Source organism: Salmo salar, chromosome 12 (assembly GCF_965601325.2).
Source record: "Salmo salar chromosome 12, fSalSal1, whole genome shotgun sequence".
Lineage (NCBI taxonomy): Eukaryota > Metazoa > Chordata > Actinopteri > Salmoniformes > Salmonidae > Salmo > Salmo salar.
The window spans coordinates 31,086,240-31,106,397 of record NC_138302.1 but is presented as its reverse complement, the minus strand read 5'-3'; the positions used below and the strand labels follow the sequence as shown (position 1 = coordinate 31,106,397).

The following is a 20,158-nucleotide window of genomic DNA, read 5'->3' as shown; positions in this document are numbered from 1 at the left end:
GATTCATCCTGAAAGTTGCCATATTCAATATTTCAAACCATGAAATATTGAAAGGTGAGAAAGTATACAATAGGGGTTGAACAAAAGTCCTATAAATAACCTATTCCTCACTAATCATGGAACTAATGACAACGGTCAAGTTGTCGTGATCCGTGTGCCAGGTTCCATGTTTAAAATGCTGCCACCACCATGCTTCACCGTAGGTATGGTGCCAGGTTTCCTCCAGACATGACGTTTTGCATTCAGGCCGAAGAGTTCAATCTTGGTTTCATCAGATCAGAGAGTCTTGTTTCTCATGATCTGAGAGTCCTTTAGGTGTCTCCAAGCGGGCTGTCATGTGCCTTTTAATGAAGAATGGCTTTCGTCTGGCCACTCTACCATAAAGGCCTGATTGGTGTTCTGCAGAGATCGTTGTCCTTCTGGAAGGTCCTCCCATCTCCACACAGAGAAACTCTGGAGCTCTGTCAGAGTGACCATCAGGTTCTTGGTCACCTCCCTGACCAAGGCCCTTCTCCCCCTATTGTTCAGTTTGGCCGGGCAGTCAGCTCTAGGAAGAGTCTTGGTGGTTCCAAACTTGTTCCATTTAAGAATGATGGAGGCCACTGTGTTCTTGGGGACCTTCAATGCTGCAGACATTTTTTAGTACCCTTCCCCAGATCTGTGCCTCAACACAATCCTGTCTCGGAGCTATACGGACATCGTGGCTTGGTTTTTGCTTTGACATGCACTGTCAACTGTGGGACCTTTATATAGACAGGTGTGTGCCTTTTCGAATCATGTCCAATCAATTGAATTTACCACAGGAGGACTCCAAGTTGTAGAAACATCTCAAGGATGATCAATGGAAACAGGATGCACCTGAGCTCAATTTCGAGTCTCATAGCAAAGGGTCTGAATACTTATGTAAAGGTATTTCTGTTTTTTATCTTTAATACATTTGCAAAAATGTCTAACAACCTGCTTTTGCTTTGTCAGTATAGGGTATTGTGTGTAGATTAATGAGGGGGGAAAAATTATTTCATCCATTTTAGAATAAGCCTGTAACGTAAAAAAATGTGGGAAAAGTCGAGGGGTTTGAATACTTTCTGAATGCACTGTAGGCTACATAGCTCAACTTACTGTACAGCATTAGCCTAATATGATCCACTATTGCAAGCAACCCTCAGGAACAACTACATGCACGTGACAGAGGAAAGAAAGGTAAACGGAATGGAATGTAAAGGAACGATGCCAAATGTACATATTCAAAGAAACAAACACTAAAGTGACAGTTATAAATGTTTGTGGAATTAACTGACGGTGGCTGTCAATAGTGGCTAATACCTAACATGATACAAATCGTAAAAAAATTATAATAATTAAACGGAGAAAAAGCCTGGCCATATAATTAAAACATTCTAGAGCTCATAAATCAACTCGGTAGGTTCGGCGCTACAGAGGTTTATAGCTTGGGTCTCCAAATTTCAACCCGGCACATTATGAAGATATACAATTAAAATTCTGAATAATGGCACAGATATTTATAGCCTTCTTCACTGTGGAAAAGGGGCCAAAATGCATATCATGTTAATATGATTTTCAGTTTGCTTCCATTTGACTGGTTTCACATTAATCTCCAGCGATTAAAAGGAAAAATTATCTAAAGCAATTGCTATTTGTAATTACAATCCCCTTCTCCAAACGGATTGCTCATTTACCTAGTTCTTATCAATGTATACGTTATAGTGCATGGAGAATGGTGTTATTTCTATCGGTTTTCCCACCTGGAACCGACTGGTGCTCGACCTTATTCATGGTTTCCTCACAAGTAAAGGTGAGTGAAGTCGGGCAGAATACGGCGTATTTGTAGACATCTCTGCCACACCTCCATCTATGATCTCCAGCCCAAATGAATAGCTGGCTGTCAGGAGTTTCCTCATGCTTAAATTCAAGGTCAGAATATGCATAGAGAGGATTGCATAGAAAGGGCATGAATTCCCCCCTAAGTGAAGAAAAATAATGACTCCCACACACTATATACTTGCAAATCAAACATTTTATTGACAAATGCAACTTTTCGGTCAAGACATACAGAAAAGGAAGTGAATTTATGGGATCACATGAACAGCGTGTGTGAAATAGCTTGTCTGGACTTCCTCAACTCAAAGCCAAAGGGGTACTCCCGGGGCGAATGGCATTGATCTACGCAGTCCGGTTCCTGTGTGTGTGTGTTGTAACTCTTGACTGTATGTGAGGGGGGTTTTAGCTATATTGCAAAGTTTTTCTTTTTATGGCCTTTTACCCACGAGACTCGGCGTGTCGAACGGGATGGAGACCTCATGACTGCAGTCTGGGGCGGCACGTCCCCTTCCTCTCCCCCCTCCTACCCCATTACCCTCCTCCTCTCCTTTTCTCCCCTTCCCTCCTCTCTGTGTATCTCCTTTGTCTGATACGAGGTTGGGCTCCACGCCCCATTCATGTCATGTGCTGCTCATCACCATCGCATGGCAACAACACACACAATAACGTGTGTTTATGTCTCTGACTGGTAGTCTGTGTCTCGGGAATGTATTTTGAATGTGAACTTCACATTGAGCATTTTGCTATCTTTGTGTGTGTGTGTGTGTGTGTGTGTGTGTGTGTGTGTGTGTGTGTGTGTGTGTGTGTGTGTGTGTGTGTGTGTGTGTGTGTGTGTGTGTGTGTGTGTTGTATCTAAGTGTTTTAGCATGTGGTAGCAGTGGACCAAGCAGCAGTCCTGTGAGTGGTGTTAGGTCCCTGTGAGTGGGTGTGTATGGTCTGGGTTGCCATTTATCCACACCCACGCCTCTCTCAATCCATCTCTAGTCTCTCTCCATCCATCTCTAGTTTCTATCCTCTATCCATCCATCTTTAGTCTCCATCCGTCTTCTCTCCATCCATCCTCTCCTGTGGACCAAGGAGCATTCCATCCGGTAATTGTTGCATGAGATTCTGTATTACATTGACAAACACATATATGCATGAACACATATGTACACAACACCTGCGACTACACTAAATACACACACACACACACACACACACACACACACACACACACACACACACACCTTCAGGGGATGTTCTCCTTGCTGTAGAACAAACAACAGGACAATTGTATTGATTTAATTAGCAAAAGCTTCTGTTCTAAAGTAAAGCATTTCAATGATTGGACTATAGTATTATAGGGTTATGAAATCCAATAGTTCTGGCCTCATCACCCTGCTACAAGCTGTGTCCAAACATCTCGCCAATAATGAAGAGAGAGAGAGCATTGTTGATCTGTCAGGTCAAGGTCGGGCTGCTTCTGGATCAGCTGGATTGATCTGTGGACATAAACATGTATGCTGGGCCCGTACACGCCTATGATTGAGGACTTTGGGAGTTTGTGTGTGTCCTCTGTTAAGGATCATTCATCTGTGTGTGCGTCTGGCCGCTGGTGGGGGTTATTCAGTGTGTGTGTGTGTGTGTGTGCCCTCTGGTACAGGGTGTGTGTGTGCGTGCCCTCTGGTACAGGGTGTGGGTGTGTGTGTGCGTGCCCTCTGGTATGGGGGGTGTGTGTGCCCTCTGGTACAGGGTGTGTGTGTGCGTGCCCTCTGGTATGGGGGGTGTGTGTGCCCTCTGGTACGGGGTGTGTGTGTGGGTGTGTGCCCTCTGGTACAGAGTGTTTGCGTGCCCTCTGGTACAGAGTGTTTGCCCTCTGGTACGGGGTGTGTGCCCTCTGGTACAGAGTGTTTGCGTGCCCTCTGGTACGGGGTGTGTGTGTGCCCTCTGGTACGGGGTGTGTGTGTGCCCTCTGGTACGGGGTGTGTGTGTGCCCTCTGGTACGGGGTGTGTGTGTGCCCTCTGGTACGGGGTGTGTGTGTGCCCTCTGGTACGGGGTGTGGGTGTGAATGCACAGAGAGCGATTAGCTACACATCACATTTCCCCTGTATTTGATGTGTGGGCTTCAAATGTACTCTTTCTACATGGCCTGACTTTAACAAGCCCAGTGGGAATGGGCTTTCTCAGACAGGGCTTAAGCTCCTGGTAGGAATATATCTTGCCTCAGCGTGTGTGTCTGCGGTGTGTGTGGCTGCTAGTAGGGGGGCATTCACCTGTGTGTGTGTGTGTGTGTGTGTGTGTGTGTGTGTGTGTGTGTGTGTGTGTGTGTGTGTGTGTGTGTGTGTGTGTGTGTGTGTGTGTGAGTAAGGAGCAACGGTCGTAACTCACAGTGACTGTAAGCAGAGGCCCTGGCAGGGTGGGACAGCTGTAGACCTGGCCTCAGCGGGGCTGCTGCGGTGCCGGTGGGCCTTTCTCCATGTCACACACAGACCACCAAGCCTCCCTCCAACTTGACACTGCTGCCTGCCAGAGACCTGCCACAGGCCCACAGCACAGACCAGCTCAGGTAGCACATAGTCAAAACACATGGAGAAATAACAGCCAGGCTGAGAGAGAGGGTGAGAATGAAGGAGAAAGAGGGGGGGTCAGAAGAGGAAAAGAGAGGAGTATACATGTAGGTAAAGAAAGAGAGAGAGAGGTGGGGTGATAGAAAGAGGGAAGGAGAAAGGTGAGAGTGAAAGAGAGCAGCGGAGATGGAAAGGTAGAGGGAGAGAGTTCAGCCTTTGACCTATGACCCACAAGTTAAGTATGTCCTCCCTCTTCAACCTGATCTCTTCAAGCTGTGTGGTCTTCATTTCCACCCGTCACTGGATGCTTCATGACCTTTAACCCAGCCTATACGGATAATATGTATACAGTGAGAATACATTCATTCAACGTTAATTCAACATTTTGGGATCGAGATTGTAAGAGTTGACTCTGGGTTGTGAGAGGTAGCATTTGAGAGGTAGTGTAAGGAGGATGTTGTTTTTACCTGACAACTGCTGCTGAAGTTTTGAATGTAGCTGAGGCACATGCTACCTTAAGGTGTTTACATTGGCGGCAGTTGGTGTTCTGGTTGTTTACTTGCTGTCAATGGCAATTCCCTATTTGGTGGAGGTTGAGAAACACCATGGAAGCCATCTGGTAAACCACTCTAAACAGGGCAGATGACATTGTTATGGCATTGTTCAAAAATACATACAGCGCAGTGAGTTTCCCTGCCATATTCAACATACTCTGTAGTCGACCGAAGATACAGTACATGAGCACCACAACCTGAGGACTTTAAAGTCCATCCAAACAGCTCAATACATACTGGAAGTTGAAATGATGTAGTCCAGCTTAGTAGGGAAGTAAATGTAGTGACACTTTAGGAAGGGAAAGCAAGTGTCACTGTGTACAGTGCCTTCAGAAAGTATTGACACCCCTTAACTTTTTCCACATTTTCTTGTGTTACAGCCTGAATTTAAAATTGATTAAATTTAGATTTTGTGTCACTGGCCTATACACAATACCCCATAATGTCAAAATGTCAAAGTATGTTTTTCTACATTTTACAAATTAATTAAAAATGAAAAGCTGAAAAGTCATCAACCCCTTTGTTATGGCAAGCCTAAATAAGTTCAGGAGTAAAAATATGCTTAACAAGCCAAATAATAAGTTGCATGGACTCACACTGTGTTCAATAACAGTGTTTAACAATGTTTTTGACTTGACTATCTCTGTACCCCACACATACAATTATCTGTAAGGTCCCTCAGTCGAGCAGTGAATTTCAAACACAGATTCAACAACACAGACCAGGGAGGTTTTCCAATGTCTCCCAAAGAAGGGCACCTATTGGTAGATGAAGAATACATTTTAAAAATCAGACATTGAATATGCCTTTGAGCATGGTGAAGTTATTAATTACACTTTGGATGGTGTATCAATACACCCAGTCACTACATAAATACAGGCACCCTTCCTAACTCAGTTACTGGAGAGGAAGGAAACCTCTCAGGGATTTCAACATGAGGCCAAAAAGTTACAGAGTTTAATAGCTGTGATAGGAGAAAACTGAGGATGGATCAACAACATTGTAGTTACTCCACAATACTAACCTGAATGACAGAGGGGAAAGAAGGAAGCCTGTACAGAATACAAGTATTCCAAAACATGCATCCTGTTTGCAATAAGGCACTAAATCTATGGCAAGACTTGAAAATGGTTGACTAGAAATGATCAACAACCAACTTGACAGAGCTTGAACAATTAAAAAAATAATGATGTGCAAATATTGTACAATCTAGGTGTGCAAAGTTCTTAGAGACTTACCCAGAAAAACTCACAGCTGTAGTTGATGCCAAAGGTGATTCTAACATTCAATTCATTTTCAAAAAATGTGCTGAAATGTCTAAAGACATGTTTTCACTTTGGAAGTATTTGGGGAATTGTGTGTAGATGGGTGAGAAGAAAAATCAATTGAATCAATTTTGAATTCAGGCTGTAACACAACAACATGTGGAATACGTCGGGGGTTCTGAATACTTTCTGAAGGCACTGTGTATATTTACTGGGCTCAGCTCAAAGCAACCTGAACCTGGGAGGGAGGGAGTAAACACGGACACACACTTCCTCAGGGCAACACACTGCACGGTGATCTATTGGAGTTGGGTGACAGATACTGAGAATGCCTGGGCCTAAATTCAGCCCTCCACTTCATCAAAAATATCCTTCCTCCCTGGCCTAGGTGAGGGATGTGAACACTTCTCTTGATGGCTTCGGAGTAAGGCAAACAGGCCATGGAGCGTGTCACACTTAAATATCTCCCCCTGTCTGGCGAGAGGTACATACACACATAGGAGCGCGCACGAGCACACACACACACACACGTACACGCCGAGGTACAGACACACACGAATAGAGGAGCATACATACAGGCAGGTGAAAACACACTACACACACACACACAAAAAAAATCATGGTGTGACCCACATACCAGGCAGCTGCATAGAAAAAGGGAGGAGAGAGAAAAGCACCACTTCACTCCAGCCCCTTGTAACTCTACTAGTGTAGTAAATCTCACCCAGCCATCCCATCCCATGTCCCACTCCACACCATAGTAAACTGCAGCCTGCATGAGAGGAAAGTGCCGCCTTTATTTATTTGATCTATCCTTTATTTAACCTGGCGAGTCCCACTGAGATGGTCATCTGGTTTACAAGGGAGTTGATTCTCTAAGCTCATGACTACCTAATGCTCTGTACAGTATAACAGACCTACACAACAGTAGTCAGTCAGCCAATCAGATGGCTATTTAACACACATGACCGGCCTAGATGCCGTTTCTAATGGGAAATGTTGAGCTTTCACTTCTCTCCCACCTCTGCTGCTAATACTACTCTGTTCCCACCTCTAATTACTACTACGCCTTTTAAACAAACCAGAAATGAATCCATTTCATTCTCTTCGCCCAATTAAACCATCCATCCTCTTACTTACGCCCACCACAGGGTTATCTCTCTCTCTCGCTCTCTCTCTCTGAATGAGACTTGAGAGTAGTTTAAAGATTCTCACTACTCCGGTTGACTTCCTGGAAAACTAGCCCCACCGTGACTGTCTCATTATCTTAATGCTGGAGTCCTAGAGTATCCCACAAAGCCAGGGCTCAGTCGGATCACAAGGCCTTTAGACTGTCTGAACCTGAGGAGGGAGAGGAAAAAGAGAGAGAAAAAGGAAGAGATGAAGATAGATAGAGAGAATAGAGAAAGTGTGGTGTGTTCATGCTATCCTCTCTGTTAACCAGAGGGCATTCCAGGCTACATCACTACTCTGTATGCTAATTGGTTGCAGTCTCTGTTCCTCGGCAGCCAATCCCCCGTCAACACCTCAGCAGACACCCAGGGTCGACGTGTGTGTGTGTGTGTGTGTGTGTGTGTGTGTGTGTGTGTGTGTGTGTGTGTGTGTGTGTGTGTGTGTGTGTGTGTGTGTGTGTGTGTGTGTGTGTGTGGTGTTTTCTGTCAGATATACAGTGTCTTCAGAAAGTATTCATATATACCCTTCCACATGTTGTTGTGTTACAGCCTGAATTCAAAATGCATTCAATAGATTTTATTCTCACCCATCTACACACAATACCCCATAATGATAAAGTGAAAACATGTTTTTTAGAAATGTTTGTAAATGTATTGAAAATGAAATACAGAAATGTCTCATTTACATAAGTATTCACACCCCTGAGTCAATACATGTTAGAATTGCCTTTGGCAGCGATTACAGTGGTAAGTATTTCTGTGTAAGTCTCTAAGAGCTTTACACACCTGGATTGTATAATATTTGCACATTATTAAATTATTAACAAAATTATTCAAGCTCTGTCAAGTTGGTTGTTGATCATTGCTAGTCTTGCTATAGATTCTCAAGCAGATTTAAGTTAAAGAAAATAACTAGGCCCCCCAGAAACCTTCAATGACGTCTTGGTAAGCAACTCCAGTGTATATTTGGCCTTTTTTAGGTTATTGTCCTGCTGAAAGGTGAATTTGTCTCCAAGTGTCTTTTGGAAAGCAGACTGAACCAGGTTTTCTACTAGGATTTTGCCTGTGCTTAGCTCTATTCTGTTTATTTTTATCCGAAAGAAACTCCCTAGTCCTTGCCAATGACAACCATATTCATAACATGATGCAGACACCCACCATGCTTGAAAATATGAAGACTGGTACTCAGTGATGTGTTGTGCTGGATTTTCCCCAAATATAACGCTGTGTATTCAGAACAAAATGTTAACATTTTTGCCACATGTTTTGAAGTTTTACTTTAGTGCATTATTGCAAACATGTTTTGGAATATTTTTTTTTCTGTACAGGCTTCCTTTTCACTCTTTTCATTCAGGTTAGTATTGTGGAGTAACTACAATGTTGTTGATCCATCCTCAGTTCTCCTATCACAGCCAACTCTTTAACTGTTTTAATGGCACCATTGGCCTCATAGTGAAAACCCTGAGCATTTTCCTTCCTCTTCAAAAACGGAGTTATGAAGGACACCTGTATCTTTGCAGCGACTGGGTGTATTGATGCACCATCCAAAGTGTAATTAATAACTTCACCATGCTCAAAGGTGCTTTTTTTATTTTATGTATCTACCAATAGGTGCCCTTCTTTGTGAGGCATTAGAAAACCTCCCTGGTCTCGGTGTTTGTAATTCACTGCTCGACTGAGGGACCTTACACACAATTGTATGTGTGGGGTACAGAGATGAGGTTGTCATAACAAAATTATGCTAAACACTTATTGCATACAGAGTGAGTCCATACAAATTATTATGCGACTTGTTAAGCACATTTTTACTCCTGAACTTATTTAAGCTTGCCATAACAAAGAGGTTGAATACTTACTGACTAAAGACATTTTAGATTTTTATTTTTAATTCATTTGTAAAAATTCCACTTTGACATTACTTACTTACTGACTTTATTGTCCCCATGGGGAAATGTTGTTGCAGTGTCATGTACACGTTTAAAGTGGCATTTAAATACAAAACAAAATGGACAATACAACTTTCATAACAGTTACATACCAATAAAACATTTTAAAAATGAAAAAAGACTAGCCTGCTGGCCTTACTGAGTCGATAGGAACATTAGCCGGAGGTATTTAGGAGGGATATCACACCTGGCACAAATGATTGTCTAGTTCTGTTTTTCCTGCTGAGGGGTTCCCTATACCTGCGCCCAGAGGGGAGTAGTTCAAAGTCCGGGTACAGGGGGTGGCTTGGGTCTAAAATGATTTTGTGAGCCTTGCGGAGGGCCCTGACCTTAAAGATCTCATCCAGGCCTGTCTGTTTGGAGTATTGTGTGTAAGCCAGTGACAGAACATCTGAATTTAATCCATTTTAAATTCAGGCTGTAACACAACAAAATGTGGAATAAGTCAAGTTGTGTGAATACTTTCTGAAAGCACTGTATCAAAGTATTTAGAGAAAATACCTTTATATGGTTATGTCCGACACTTTTCAAGCGTTTCTCAGACTTTGACAGAGGCTAACCTGGTTTAAATTGGTATCTCATAATTGAAAACCAATGATCTTATGTTACGTTAAAGGGCCTTTGTGTTAGCTTAGCTGGAAAGTGTTTCGCTTGTTGGAACAGGTTCTTCTTGGGGGGGGTTCATGAACGAGGCAAAGTTGAGTTCAATTTACGGCACTACATAAATTTTCTTCTCTCTAGCTCTGGGAACGGAGTGTTTACTCCAATACAACTTCTTCATTAACTTTATATATCTAAAATGGCCGTGCCGGAGGCTGCTAAAGCTTCGAAAGACTGCAGTTGTGTGGTGTGTTACATCATAAATATTACTCGACTTCAGAAGTAATCTACAGCCATGTTCTGGAAATGGTGGCATGCATTGATGCAACAGTTGGCTACTGAATAAAACCTATTTACTGAGAAGAAGATGAAGACAATGAAGAGGATGAAGAGGAATAATAAAAGACGAAGAAGGCAGGGATCATCTGGAATGATCTAAAGCAGGTGGTCACATACCTTTTCTGAGTCGATCAATTTCTGAGTCAAAATGCAAGCCGAGATCTACTGTTCAACCGTTTTTTTTTGTACATGATTTAAAAATGTAAGCCTAGGCAACATTAACTTATTAAAAACAGTACTGTAGTAATGAGGTTTGTGAAGTAGGCTATAGGCCCAATACGTTATCACTGCATATTGGCTTTGCTTCTCAGACCCTTTTTTACAATTATATTTCAACATTTAAGGTAGGCTATATGATCACACCGGTAATAGATCAGTTGTTGTATTATTGTGAGGCACAGCTGAATGAGCATACGCTTCAATAATTACAATTTTACTAGGCTGATGGAGCCTGCATCTGATGGTCAGTCTCAGCGGAGGGAGAGAGCAGCAGACTTAGGGTCCTCATCTGACACTGACCAAAAAGGGACACAGTCTTCAAATCAAATGTTATTTGTCACATGCGCCGAATACAACAGGTGTAGACCTTACAGTGAAATGCTTACAAGCCCTTAACCAACGATGCAGATCTAGAAATAGAGTTAAGAAAATATTTACTAAATAAACGAAAATAAAAAAAAGTTATAAAATCAAAAAGTAACAAGACAATTGCATAACAATGGGGCTATATACAGGGGACACCGGTACCGAGTCAATGTGCGTGGGTACAGGTTTGTCGAGGCAATTTTTAAAGTGGCTATGCATAGATAATAAACAGCGAGTAGCAGCAGTCTAAAAACAAAGGGAGGGGGGGTCAATGTATATAGTCCGGGTGGCCATTTGATTAATTGATCAGCAGTCTTATGGCTTGGGGGTAGAAGCTGTTAAGGAGCCTTTTGGTCCTAGACTTGGCGCTCCGGTACCGCTTGCCATGCGGTAGCAGAGAGAACAGTCTATGACTTGGGTGACTGGAGTCTTTGACAATTTTTGGGGCCTTCCTCTGACACCGCCTGGTATATAGATCCTGGATGGCAGGAAGCTTGGCCCCAGTGATGTACTGGGCCGTACACACTACCATCTGTATCACCTTTGCTGTAGCTTTCTTTTATGCCTGCTATGTTACTGCAGACAGTCCTCTGATTGGTAGGCCTATAGTGCACTTGATTTGCTCCCCCCGGGAAGGCAGAGTTTCTACCTTCAGACATATAAAATGGGAACACATCACATACCTGGCGCGCAGGGCAGCTGAATCGGGTGCACCTACCAACAACAGCGTGAGACAAAAAAATAAAAAATCGGAACGCAAGGCTTATTGTTGGGTTTTTCCCAGAAATATTTGGCGAGTGACTAGGAATGCCTTGGAGATCGACCTGTTAATGACCACTGATCTAAAGAAAGCATTCCAAAACAGGGTTTCAATGTAGAAGCGCTGTAAAGCCCCTTTACTCCACTACAAACTAAAAGGGAAGTCAAGGAAGTCAAAAGATCCTACTGGCAGTGTTGGAGTGTGAAACGGACAGACGGTCGGAGGATCGATGCCAGTGTCAACTCTAGAGGTCACATGACCAAAAAAACATCCCCACAGTGTGTGACGCCTCAGATCCCACAGAGCTATGTGCACAGGAACTGGCCAAGACAAAGACTTGTGGAATAACAAAAAGCAAAAGGGGGAGCGAAGGATGCTGTCCACAAAAGAAAAAGAAATGTAGGTGTCATGAAAAAAAACACTTGCCCTCTTTGCTTATACATGGGCAGCACTGTGGGTTTTGGAGTTGGGCGGATATGGATGGCCAGGCCAAGGGTTTCCATGCCCTGGAATGAGAGAGTGGCTCCAAGAATAAGAAGGCACATCACTAGCTGCTGGGCAAGCGTCTTCTGAGGTCTGCCTTGTCACATTGTGATCCACAGACCTCAATCTAGCGCCTACATAAAACAGCTCTTTGTTCGGCCCTGTAGAACCATTGTGCTACACACACATTTTCCCCCTGAAACGGACTATACATGGATTTTGCTTCTCCTTCAAGACGAAGGGGGTTTGCCAACATAAAGACCAAAGAGGAACAATCATGTTTTCTCTGTGATTTTGAAGGAGCTCCATTGACAGTTTTCAGAGGGGCGGAAGACCTTTCTAACGTAATGTAAGAGGGGTTTTGAGGAAGATGGATTCCGGTCATGTCGTCCTATCAACTGAGCCAGGCTGGACAAGGAGGACTAGACCGTGGGTCTTCAAGCTGTAGCTTCATGCTGTGCTGTTGAGACCGACTGAGAAATCCCAGAGATACTTCAGAAACCATGAAAATCTCATTAAGTTCACCAGCCCCACTCACCAGTCCTTGAAGACTGCAGGAGGCTATTTGAGGTAGCAAGGTTGTCTCCCCTTAGTGTGCAGAGATTTGAACGGTTGAGCATCTGTGCCTTATTCTGCGAAGTCCGTTTTAGCGTAAAAGCTATACAGACCCCTGACAACATTTAATTTACTGTGAACGCCTCATTCAACGGCCACAACCACATCTAAAGCATCAAGCATCATCAGACACATGCCAGTCACCCAACAGAGTGCTGTGTACGGTGCACGTCGGGTGCCTCCTGGTTTTGCAATGCAAACTAAGAGAGCCGGCGAGGTTTGCTAACATGCATCGTTGACCCCAAATTGCCAGAAAACAACTAGAAATCTGTCAGCATCTCCCCCATGGCTGGTTGGCGAGGACAAGGAGGGTGGAGAAGTATCTATATGGTCTTCCATAATATTTGTGCTGAATGGGGCAGTTTTCTCTGAAACTGGACCACGTTGGGCTTTGAGGACCTATATTCACAGAATGGAAACACACAAGCACTAAAGTTAGCACTGAATATGAATATGAGGTACGCATATATGCAAACAAACTCACCATGACAAACACTGGAAAAGGTTGGCCCGCCCATTAGCCTGCAAAGGATTCATTCCATGCTTTGTCGGCGACTCAGCGCACAAGCCTCCAGGCCAACAAGCAACTTGACATTCCCGTCCATATGAAACAAACCAAACAGTGAGTTAAGGAGCCGCCAGAAGTGCAGCATTAGTGTACACAGCCATAAGTCAAGAGATCTAACCAAGATAGAAATGGACAGGAGTCCTGATTAAAAAGGCAGGGAAAGCCTGGGACAAGTGTTTACCTGACCTTTCAACTCTTCCTCCTCCTCAACTCAGGCTCATTGTGCAACATTGGGCTCTGCGTCTTGGTTGTTTACAATGGTGATATATGGAGGCGGATTAAATTGTTCCCTGCTGTTAAAATACATTGGATTTGTTGATGCTGGTGGGTGGACTCTGTTTAGTGAATGCTCCAATTAAACACAATCAGGCTATTTCAGAATGATGGGAATTTACCAAGGCAGACCGTATTATAAACACTAACCAGGTGATTGGGAGTGAGACCTTTAATGATTAGTAATTACTGGAGGAAATTACCATTATGGAGATGCAACACATGGTTAAGTCGTTCTGTTTACTCTGGGTTGTCCCTATCATAAAGTGTCTCAGAGTAGGAGTGCAGATCTAGGTTCAGTTTTTTGCCTTTTAGATCATAATGAATATGATTGTATGGACAGGGGGAACCTGATCCTAGATCAGCACTGCTACTCTGAGACGCTTTGTGAATACGGGCCCAGACTCTCAGTAGCTGGTTGGCTGAAATCAGGTTGGAAGAGTTTATTTATAAAGGGGGATACAGCGGAGGTGAAGGTGTGCTCCACTTTCTCGCCCAGCCTCTCTGCCTTTGTGTCGGAGTGTTTGTGCAGGATTTGAGTGGCTCTTCAAGTGTTTGAGCGCCATCAGTTAGGCCAATACACTTTAACCATGGCACCCATAGTCAGTGAGATCTAGGCCCATGCCACCGCTGAAGGGAGCCTGGGCTCGTCCCATGGGTGTGGCCTTCTCTCCTGTTGAGTCATGCATCACACAACATCAACCCCCCTTCATGGAGACACACACATCATAACCTCCCTCCACACTCACATCACACAATACATGCACGCAACAATACATGCACACACTGCACACAATACACACACCCAACACACACCAGCCTCCACCTGTCGGCCATTATCAACACCTGATTCACCACTCACAGCCCGGCGTCTTTAGGCCTGATGACTCACACTAGAGGGGGGCGCATAGAGAGTCCGTATTGCATGTCACACAGGTAGTTCTCTCACCACTCACATTCTCTTTCTGGAAATGTTTGTCATCATCACTCAATGAAGCTTTGTTATTTGAAAGGATTTCTCCAATGACAGAGCTGGAGGAGGAGCATCATCACTCAAGAAAGAAACAGGAAGAACTGGACAATAAACGGCCCAACTCACCTCCCCCTCCCATCTAGATAGTCATCGGAGACACTTCCCAAATCTTCAAGACTTTTGTAATGGAATATTTTGACAGCATGCAATGCTTAATTACTTTGCTGGAGTTGCAGAGCTTCAAACCTGCACCGACTTGCTGTAATAGAAAGACGTAATTCATTCAATAAGAAGGGGGGCATGACTTTGTTTCAAAGTGCGAGTACGAGAATATACTTCTCTGTTCTGTTCCTCTTCAATGGAAACCAATGGCCCTTAGCCGTCTTACCACTGCCATTACCACTCTGTCTAAGAACAGACTTCTACATAGCCTCAGAGCCTAGTAGAAGCACAGTGTCTGTCCTGTGATAGAGCATGTGGAATCTCATACAGCTGAGTAATTCCTCCCTTCCCCTCCTCCCTCACTCCTTGTGCGGTGCGTGGCCCTGAGTCATCAGCCCAGCCAGGCCCCCACACTTTCCTTCCCAGCCCCTCTCTGGCTGTGGCGAGGAGGACGGCGGATTCACCGACCAACCGAAGGATCACGATCCTCCCAGAGTGAACTCACTGAATAGCCTCCGAAGGCGATGACTCACTCCCACGGAGGAGCACTCCTCTCCGTCTCTTCCTCCAGCCAGCCTCCACCTCTCAGACAGTTCTCCCACGGAGGAGCACTCCTCTCCGTCTCCTCCTCCAGCCAGCCTCCACCTCTCAGACAGTTCTCCAACCCCACCACACCACAACCCGGATCAGATCAGAATCCTTCGAACGTCTCTCTGTCTGGCCTTTGGCGCAAAGTCAAGAAACGTAAGGACATATAGCTCACTTGTCTGCATGTTAAACAATGGAGACTGGGGAGATAATGACATCCTGCCAACCTGCAGGGTACATAGCTATCATTATCAATCAAATTGAATCAAATGTATTTATAAAGCTCTTCTTACATCAGCTGGTATCACAAAGTGCTGTACAGAAACCCAGCCTAAAACCCAAACAGCAAGCAATGCAGGTGTAGAAGCACGGTGGCTAGGAAAAACTCCCTAGAAAGGCCGAAACCTAGAGAGGAACCAGGCTATGAGGGGTGGCCAATCCGCTTCTGGCTGTGCCGGGTGGAAATTATAACAGAACATGGCCAAGATGTTCAAATGTTCATAAATGACCAGCATGGTCAGATAATAATAATCACAGTGGTTGTAGAGGGTGCAACAGGTCAGCACCTCAGGAGTAAATGTCAGTTGGCTTTTCATAGCCGATCATTCAGAGTATCTCTACCGCTCCTGCTGTCTCTAGAGAGTTGAAAACATCAGGTCTGGGACAAGGTAGCACGTCCGGTGAACAGGTCAGGGTTCCATAGGCGCATAGCTATCATTAGTGAAGATGTCTATAGTTCTGTCTGGGCAAAGTGTGCTCTGATCTTGAATCATCCCACTCATCTAAAGAAGGGGTTCTTCAACTTTTTCAGCCTGGGACCCAAATGAGAAATTCTATGTTTTCCTGGGACCCAAGTTTAGGAAAACATGCAACTATACGTAAATATTGGTACATTTCATTGCCCTTATGCCTAAAAACAAATGCAATATAAACAAAAACAAATAACAATTAAATTAAATATCTATTTCTGTTTCTTTTTCCCCCATTAAAAACTCTCTTACATATCTGTCTAGGTTGGAACTGTTGCTGTATCGTGATGTAGCACCTTGAACGAGCCGTGAACTTCGGATAAGAACGTCTGAGGGCAGAGTTGCATCTAACTAGATTTGTTTGACTAATTCATTGACAAGTTAGGAAAGCACCCTGACGACGGCCGTAATGTCGAAATGCGTCAGTTGGGAATAACAAATAAGCATTTTCCATTCAATTTTCAATGCCCTCCAACTTGATTCAAGACTGTCTGAACATCTTTCAGGGACTTGACAATGTGACCAATGGATTTAATAGAGCTTGTAATATGTCCATAAGAGCGTGTCGCCCATAACACAGAGACTTGTTCTTATAGGAGATTCTGTTGACCATTGCAAGAGCAATAAGGATTTTTAGGGGCATTATGACTGGGTTAATAAAACACAGCTGCCCCTAAAAGTCCCTCACTTTTCTTGCTGCCTTTTTCTCGTTCTCCCTCCCTCTCTCTTTCTCCCTCTCTCTTACGTCTGTTCCAACTTTTTGGAGATTGAACCGTGGCGTTGACTGGCTGAGGAGTGGGTTCACAGCTTTGATTAGTTGGGTACCATCAGAACCGTGGCTGGATCATTCGGAACAACAAACAGAGGCGAAAGAAGAACCAACCAGCCTGTCGATAGGCCAACACATGAGACTTTTGAGTTTAAATGGATGGGGTTAGAGGGTTGCATATTTCACACAAAGCAATTTATGAATTGTGTATTTATAATGGCTGAGTTTTATTGGGATTAGCGCAGGCATTTTAAAGGGGGTTGAATGAGTTCAGAGCTTCAGTCTTTCTCAGAAGGGTCCCTAGTCTAGTTCATTAGCTCTTCAGCTTTACTGTAGCAGACAAGGTAAACACAACCTAGGCCATTTGAATTAGAGGAGTTTGCTGTATTCACAATTACTACGTATTGACAATATATTACATACGTTATGGCTTTCGAATTGCTGTGTTTCAGTTGGAAACTCGACGAACGAATCCAATGACCTGACATACCTTGAACAAGCATTCCCTGGCATATGCTCACACATGTAGTGTAGGCCCGGGCCTAGTTACAGCTGCAGCCTGTGTTAGAGACTGATATGGTCTAGTTAAAGTGATTACAAAGACTATTGCAAGTCGCGAGATGAGTTTGACTGGACCTGGAACAATATAAAATGCCATTGAGAAAGGCTTGGCAGGCAGCGAGCACTGTTTATATCCCAACTTAAATCAACACTCTTGGTGGATATCCCAGATGTCTAGCATAGCCATGGTGCTTATTCAATCCAGGCCTGTGTTACCAGCCTCCCAAACCTTCCTACTTAGGCACTCTACACTCTCACACTCATACTGACTGTTCTCCTGGTTGGTATTGAGGAGGAGCTGTGTCATGCAATGTTTTTGGTTTAGTTTTGTAGTTAGTCATTTCATCTTTATGGTGGTAGGATGTACATCAGCATAGGCCTACATATATCTTAAAATGACCTGAAACAGAGCAATAGGGAAGTTAATGATAACGTCTCACTTAGTTTGAGGGTGTAATCTAGTTGATTCCGTTTTTAAACTCGAAAACTCAGTTCACGCTTGAGGTGAATTTTCAAGATGATCTATCATTTCTCCAGTTAGAAGATAATGTTTGACAAATGCTAATCTTCAAGGTTTATTGTCTTTTGTCCTTATACTGACGATAGCAAACGAATTAAGTGTTCAAATAAGTACACTGATGTGTAAAATAGCCGCAGCCGCAGCTTTGTCACAACTGTAGCTTAAAATGGCAGGCTTGTATAAACAAAGTCTGTTTTAAAGGAGAGAGAAGAACACCGCCTACTTAAACTGTAAAAAAAACAGCACTGTAAAGAAATGTATTGATGTTAGTCAGATGGTGAGATAGTAGGCCTAAATAGTAGAGAGTACTATGGCAATGATCATTATACTTCGATATATAATAATTAGATAGTATTGCATTCATCTTGAAATAAAACACATGCTTCAGCATATGTCTTACCTAGGTGTCATTTGAGCATGTAGACGTCACCATCAGCATTCCTAATATTAATTACGTAAAGCATTTAGGGAATAGATGCTAAATTCACTAGTGGGGTATGTAGACTATGGCATTCGGCTGGTGAAAATATGTCTGCCGCTAATTTGGTAACTGACTTCACTGCTACTTTTATGACTAACGCACTTTAAGCATATTAGAAGATAGACTTTTCTCCCCCTCAGTTGAATTGAACTTTTGTCTTAGACGTACAAAGTATTCCCAAGTAGACTGTTAAGAGATGTCATAAAAGTTATTGCATCTTTGCATGAAGACGTTTTTTTTATGGGCCATTTCCAGACTATTTCCAAGATGTAGGTCTGATAAATGTTGAGAAGAACACATGTAGGCCTGTCATGGAGATTTAAGCCCACATGTCACATGTAGAAAACATATGGACTTGATATGAATTCATGTAAAAGCAGTAGATCAGTGTTGGAAAAGTTGTTTTGCTGACTAGTCATAATTTCTAGGCCAATCGTATTACAACAATGAAAAAAAATCTAAATTTGACCCTCTCACTTCTAGAATAAGGAACATTATAGGCTATATATTAATTGTGTGTTATAATTGATCTTTTGATACCAATCCCTGTGAGGCCCTTAAACTAGGCCTGTGCGTTTTGCGAAAAAGTTATACGCTTGGTTAGGTAATCCATATTCGGGGCAGTGTGCAGTGCATATCGTCTCCCCAAATTGCATTAGTGCGAAATAGTTCACAAGTACAGAATCTATATTTTGTCAGTTCACTTGCAATCAATTCTGAACGTGTTGGTCACATGAGTCAGAAACTGGGACTTTGTAGGCCAGTTGAATGAATGAGGACTCACCTTGCCCGCAAAGACCCAGACTCTGGCACACACTGATTTCAGAGCACTCTATAATTGTGTGAGGAATTGTGTCTTGTCCTTGATTTAAAAGTGTATTATGATGAATAATGATGAACAAAATAGCCTAAATCCTTTGTAGTTTAGCATTCATTCAGTATATCCTATTAAAAAATGCAGTTGGCACAAATTAATTGTCCCAATATTGTCGACTACTTCCTATCCAGACAAGAAGGCGCAACAATCAATTCAAGGAAATCTACAGAACCATAATAGGCTATTCATATTCACTGTTTGACAGAACTAACGTTGTCTTTACCTGATATTCTCCAATGTCACAAACACGTTCAGCATAAACGCGCAACGCGGTAGGATCCGTGATGTCTCGTCCGCATCCCTTGGACAGCAAAACCCTCGCTTGATGAGTGTATGGGAGAGATTGGAGATGCGTGCTAAGTCGAAGTTCGCTGCTGCTCATCACACCACCACCGCCCCTCTTTTTGATCAGTGGCGCTGGTATTGCACAATCCCCAAATTTAGAAAGAATATCCTTGGGGACGAATTGCACCATTTTCTTTCAAAATAACTTGAAATGTTGTTTTCTCCAAAATAAGAAAAACGCAACAGTGTAGCACTCGTGATTCCCCTAAGCTTTTTTTTTAAAGGATAAATGTGATTTTTTTTCCAGTCTGAGCGACCCCCGTGCGCACGCACCGCCGACGGTCCTCAAAATATCCATTCTCTAAACGGACTTGCAGATGTTATTGCCCAGTTGTAGGCTATATGACCACGACAACACCAAGCGCTGGAAGGATTAGATATATGGTGTTGCGCCCTCGTGCTGGGACCTCCCCAAAATGGGCTTCTGCTAAGTGGTAACCTGGTTATTTTGAGCGCGTCACTTCGACTTGTCTCCAAGTTATAGGTTTCCATTGCCAAGGTTGGGCGCAGCACTTAACTGATATAGTTATAGGCTACTTATTGATGGAGTAGACATTCATAGAAATCGGCACACTATTGACAAC

At 43.4% G+C, this 20,158-nt stretch overlaps 1 long non-coding RNA gene across 5 annotated transcripts; it reads right to left on the bottom strand.

Annotated features, from left to right (window-relative positions):
- Positions 1-2,017: 2,017 nt before the first annotated feature.
- LOC106564649 (uncharacterized) lies at positions 2,018-20,150 on the bottom strand. Of its 5 annotated transcripts, none has more exons than XR_014379673.1 (4): positions 19,453-20,150; positions 4,857-14,781; positions 4,211-4,717; positions 2,018-2,949 (listed from the first exon to the last, which is right to left on the bottom strand). It is a non-coding gene; the product is annotated as an uncharacterized LOC106564649 (long non-coding RNA). The 5 variants fall into 5 exon arrangements; XR_006757946.2 differs by having other exon boundaries at positions 4,857-5,018; positions 19,453-19,966; XR_014379674.1 differs by lacking the exon at positions 19,453-20,150 and having other exon boundaries at positions 4,211-4,356; positions 4,622-4,717; positions 4,857-19,079.
- Between the last annotated feature and the right edge of the window lie 8 nt (positions 20,151-20,158).